The following is a 5,729-nucleotide window of genomic DNA, read 5'->3' as shown; positions in this document are numbered from 1 at the left end:
ATTTCTGCAGTGAATGTTCACTCTTCCAAACCAGATTTTAAGACTCTGGTATTAAAAATGATTGAATAAGGGAAGGAGTCATACTATTTTTATTTTAATTTTCCCTTCACCTAAAAAAGGAAAAACCTCTTGTCTACGTCCACAAAAATCCTGAGTGCCTTTTTTCTTCTCTGCTTGGGAGGGTTATTTCTTATAAAGAAAGGGAAGGGAAAGGAAGGGAAGAGAAGGGAAGGGAAGGGAAGGGAAGGGAAGGGAAGGGAAGGGAAGGGAAGGGAAGGGAAGGGAAGGGAAGGGAAGGGAAGGGAAGGGAAGGGAAGGGAAGGGAAGGGAAGGGAAGGGAAGGGAAGGGAAGGGAAGGGAAGGGAAGGGAAGGGAAGGGAAGGGAAGGGAAGGGAAGTTTTTTCACTTCACTGCAATTTGATATATAAACATAAAATATTTAAATAAAACATCAAATACATATGAACAGAAGTAGATATAAACAAAAATAAGCATAAATGTGAGGTGAAACTTCTTCAGCAACATTTAAAATAAAACTTTGCAAATAAAGCCTTTGTGCATATTTTGGTAGGCAAGCCTGGGATGTTTACGCAGTAGTATCACATCAATAGAACAAGCCAAAATGCAAGTAATGTTTAAACACCAAATTAGTACCATCTCAGCAGTCACACAGATTATAGCCCAAAGATTAGTTTGAGGCTAGAGATATGAATTGTAGACTGAATTTTGCAAGAAGTTTGATGAGATGATCGTGATGGTCTGAATAAGTTTAATTATCCTTTTGTGCATTCACATTAATACATCTTTTTATTATGAGGTCAGATATTCTTTCAACAAGAGCATCTACCACATTAAGCACTCAATGCACCGAGTTTAAGAACTGGACTTCTTTTCAACTTCATTACTTAGTTCATGAATTCTGCATTATACTTTGTGTATGTGGCTCAAGTCCTTCACAGGGAGGCTTCCAAGAGACATTTCTGTCATGTTTACCACCCAGCAGGCAGGCATCTCAAACATTATTCAGTGGTCACCACCTAGACGAGGAGGGTGTTCCATTAACAAGGTAGCAGGTGATGGTTAATTAAAAGCTTGTCTTGAAACACACGTGCAGAGGAGACAAATTAACAGTCTTGTCTCATTCTTTTATTTATCTGTTCTTAGGGGTTTAGCTCATTATTTTGTACTGTTTTTTAAAGTACTGAAGATAGTCAAGGAGACTAATACCCACACAAACACATGCACATCATATCTGATTCCATGTAATTTTTATTAAGTGCTGTTTTTCACTTTTGTTTCCAATTATAGTTATTGTAAGAGCTCTTCCAGGCAAAGTAGGTGAAATGTAACCTCTCTGACATATCACGTTCCCATTCTCATCTTTATGTAAGAGTTTCCGAGTAAAACTGGATGATGTTTCTTACACTTACCAGTAAATATACATGTAAAAGAAAGAGAAACATGCAAACAATTTCTGGAGGAGACTTGCATTGGATTTTGTTTTTGTGGGTTTATCTGCAAAGAGCTTGTTTTGTTAGAGCTGTTTTTCAGATTACATTGACCTTGAGTCATTTGGAGAGAAAGAGGACTGACATCTCTTGTGGCATGAAAGAATCCAACCAACCCTACTTCTTGCAAATCAATAGAAGAAAGGGAAAAAATGAAGCTGTGATGATCAATTTAAGGAAGGGTTACTTCTTCTTTAGGGAAACGAATGTAGTTTCATAGTGACTATAGAAGAGTTTGTAGCAGCCTCCTCCCTTGCTTTATCTCAGTGGATGCCTACAAAACTCAATTACTGAGTGATCCTCTCCCCAAGCCAGGTGGTAATGAAATTATTATACAGTATTTCCAATTGCTAGCACAACCCCAAACTTGTAAAATGTTGAGACATGCCCAGAAAATGTAGGCAAAAGTAGGCAGGGCTGCTGTTTAATAGTAGTCATAATAATAAAATGTTAATGATACCGAAAACGAAGTGGTATTTACTGTGAAACTCACAGAGAGGAAAAGTCCTTCAGCTATTTTCTTTTCCAATGTCATTCGAGATTAGCTTGCTTATTTTTACTTCTGCCTAGCACAACACTCTTTCTGCTTTCTGCACAGACTGAGATGCTCGCATGTGTTGTATTCAAGTCTGTTTTGTTATAAGATGTAATTTATCTTCTAACCTTCACTGCGATAACTCTCAGCCCTCGGGAAGGGCTGAGACAGGTTGTCATTTGTATTATCACCCCTCAGAGATCTTGCAGCAGGTATAAATGACATTTATGCTCGTAGTACCTTCCACTGCTGAAGTCCTAGTGTTGGCAGGAGCCAGGCATGGCACTGTCCTAGATATGGGCTGGGTCCAGCATTCCTTCATCAGTCACTGGAGTCCATCCGGCATAATTCAACTCTGTGAATGCGCGCAGTAACAGGTCTTGCAGTCATTTACTGGGCCCTCATTTACTTGAAGTTTAACAGCTCAGTCAGTTGTCAAGTGTTTAAGCTGAGAAGCTTTCTGAAGTGACAGAAAGATGTGCAAACGGATGGTGAAATTCTGCAGATTTTTTCATGCACCTTAAATTTTACTGCGACTGCTGTCAATATTTGTCAAATTTTATGGAAGAAATCTCTTGTTAAGAAAAAAAGAAAAAAATAACATAACTGGGTAATCATTCCAATTAAATCTCTTCTGTTAAAAAAAAAAAAAAAAGATAATAATAAAAATTCAGGTTTTTTTCTCATCAACAACAATGGTGGCAAAACCAGGACAGGCCTGTAGATGTGCCTGAAGCACAGCTGTGGAAGGGATTGTATTTTACCTTCCTGTAGTAGTAGTTTTTACTCCAAAGTGTTACATCCGGATCCTCCTCTCAGTACAGTTTCTGAGCATCTTCTCCTAGGATTAAGTTGGCCTCACATACGCAGGCTGAGGAGCCCAACAGAGGAGCTGAACCATGGGCACCGAATTCACTTCAGCCTGCCATGGTTTGGTGAAAAGCATGAAAGCTCTGTTGCTGTCTTTGTTCTGCTGTTGGACAAATGCCACTGAACACTTTGAGAACAATTTCTGTATCAAAGTCCTGTGAGATCTGTAGTGTTAGGTGTGTGCTCTATTGTAGGGCAGTCTGGTTTGTCTGATCCCACCACCTACCATAAAATGCAGCAAGGTATGCCTGCAATACAATGAGTTAAGCTAAAACTAAATTTCAGAACTTTTAAAAGTAATTGGAGGGCAAAGCACGGTTTTGCTGACTCCACCAGTGCTGCCATATCTGCAAGTAAAGATGAGGGGCAATGCAGTGGTTCGTCTCACAAGCCGTTGTGTATTTTGACACTGTGGTTTTCCCCTCTTGCTTCCCTCTTCAGTTTGGCTTCAACAATGTGTTGGTCTGCAGATGTTCAGTAGAAAAACATGGCATTCAGATGCCAGAAATGATCTGCTGCCTTTTATCCGCTCTTTTGCGTCCTTTCCTTCTTGCCACCTGGTAATATTACAAGTAACAATACGTCCAAAAAATGAGTATTGTAGATCCAGGGATTTAAGACCTATCAAAGCCCTTTTCTGGGTAGACCTTTTGCAGAGGGCCCTTTTGACCTCGAACGAGATAGCTCCTGATTCTGTCTCTGCATACCTGAAATGAGCTGTAGATACCATCTCCTCAGCTGCTCTGAGGATCAGGCTCCCTGTTGTTTACCTTCTGCAATAACAATTCAGCTTCTTATAGAATAGGACTAGTTTCCTCCCTCCCTCCCCCCCTCCCCCCTTTTTTTATGCACATGCAACAGCTCGGTTATGCAATCATTTCAGGGAGGGGGCTTGGCAGGCAGTCTCTGCTACAATTACACTCATCAATCTAGAAAACTGTCACTGGTGTTTGTGATATGGGCTCTCATCCACAATGCCCTGGAGTGTAGGAGCCTCCCAAATAAATAAATAAATTAAGTCCCCAAATGTCGAGGAAATTTCCTTTTCTTTGTGTATGCAAACATGTGGTCCTTGCATCAGGATTTGCTTATATGAGTCACAGAAAAAAAAAAAAAAAAAAAAGGAGGGGGAATATATTGTACTTACATTATTATGTCTGTCACATAATCTTCACCGCCTGGTTATTTATTAATTTCTTTGTGCTAAAGCCAACCTGTAGCCCATCTCAGGCACAGAAAGTGTTTATATCTCAGGAATCGTGCCCACATTTTACATCCCAGGAGCTCAGCTCAGCCTGGAGCTGCCTGTGATTCCCATTACGGAGCAGCACGCATCCACCTGGGAGGAAGCACCCCTCAATCTCCCGTTGCCAACTCTACCTGCCAGCAGAAAATTAATATTTCATAGCCGATAAAAAGAACTGGAAGCAGCCTCACCGTACCGTAGTAGCCGGCGCCGTGCGTGATGTATAGCTTGCTGCCTAGCAAGGTTGCTAAGCAACACGGCACCATCCACGAAAATCCTGCATCAGCTCGTGGTGGCTGGTGGGGCGGGCTGGACGTGACACTTGGCACACGGAGCAGTGCGGAAAGAGGAACGCTCAGCTCGGGAATATTACAGCAGCCAACCGATACACACCCTCCGTTCCGCTCCCCGCGCTGCTCAACGACATCACAATGCAGCGGGCACTGCGATCATTTTCCGCTGGGGAAAAAAACAAAACAAAACAAAAAAAAAAACCAAAAAACCCAACAAACACAAAAACCCACCCTCCCCTGCCTGCTTCCTGTTTCTTAATGCTCTTCAAACCTGATTTACAGAGTAGTGGAATTTTACAGCTGCATCCCGTGATGCTCTTGCTCTCAATCCCATGGCCTGGCTCATACCTCAAACTAACCGTAAAGTCAAATCACAATGATGTGACTCACTATTATAATAAAAATAGATCTTGTCAAAGCAGTCATGAGCCCTGGATGCTGGAGGGTGTTTTAGTGTTGGTTTTTTCCCCTATTCCTCCCTCTCCTGGCTCCATAGTTTTTGACATTTGGAGGTCCATCCCATGTTAGGGAGTATCTGGGTGAGCAGGCAGGTAGGACACATGCTTTTGTAGACCAGAATAAACCATGCTGAACTGCACTCAAGTCTAGCTGAGGTTCACCGAGCTCCCAAACCAGAGCTTCACAGAAGAGAGAGGGCTTGGGGGTCCCTAACATCCCACAGGCAAAGGGCAGGATGGCCACAGAACAAAAGAGAGGAACATTTTTAAGAGGGTCTTTTTCTAAGCCTAACAAACCTTTTACATAAATATATACACACACACACATATATATTTGTATATATAAAATGTTCATGTTTACACACCAGCTGTTTTCAAGTGCAAATATTCAACTGTAGCACTTAACTACCCACAAGGACCAAAGAAGCACCGCTGCAGGAGGAGACCACATAGTGGAACAACCCAGACACCAACTGAGAAAAGCAGGGCTCTTGTCTCAAGACCAGCAGCTCCTGCTAAGGCCACAGGATGGCTCAGCATCAGCTAGGAGCAGGGAAGTGGCAGGACAAGTGAGAGCTGCTTCAATGTGGCAACAAGGACGCGTGGGTTATAGTTGAAGCTCCACAGGCACATCTCTAATAGCTCTGCACAGCAAGCACACCTGATATCTCAGGAGATGCCATGCTGAAGGAGAGCAGCTTTCACTGGTGCAAAATGATCTGAATTCCCTCAGCCTCAGCTGCCCAAACCTGGAGAAAGGACTGACTTTGGTTACACCATCAATATAGAAAGTGGCAGGTGAGGGAGCAGGAGGTAGTT

At 42.3% G+C, this 5,729-nt stretch overlaps 1 long non-coding RNA gene across 3 annotated transcripts; it reads right to left on the bottom strand.

Moving 5' to 3' along the window:
- Positions 1–1,251: 1,251 nt before the first annotated feature.
- Positions 1,252–4,637, bottom strand: LOC107323115 (uncharacterized). 3 transcript variants are annotated; one of them, XR_014939467.1, is made up of 2 exons: positions 4,351–4,637; positions 1,252–3,470 (listed from the first exon to the last, which is right to left on the bottom strand). It is a non-coding gene; the product is annotated as an uncharacterized LOC107323115 (long non-coding RNA). The 3 variants fall into 3 exon arrangements; XR_001559157.3 differs by having other exon boundaries at positions 4,356–4,581; XR_001559159.3 differs by having other exon boundaries at positions 4,061–4,405.
- Between the last annotated feature and the right edge of the window lie 1,092 nt (positions 4,638–5,729).

This window comes from Coturnix japonica, chromosome 1 (assembly GCF_054131305.1).
Source record: "Coturnix japonica strain WE chromosome 1, WE-NBRP24, whole genome shotgun sequence".
Classification (NCBI taxonomy): domain Eukaryota; kingdom Metazoa; phylum Chordata; class Aves; order Galliformes; family Phasianidae; genus Coturnix; species Coturnix japonica.
Note: the sequence above shows the minus strand (reverse complement) of the source record. Positions and strands in the feature narration are given on the sequence as shown.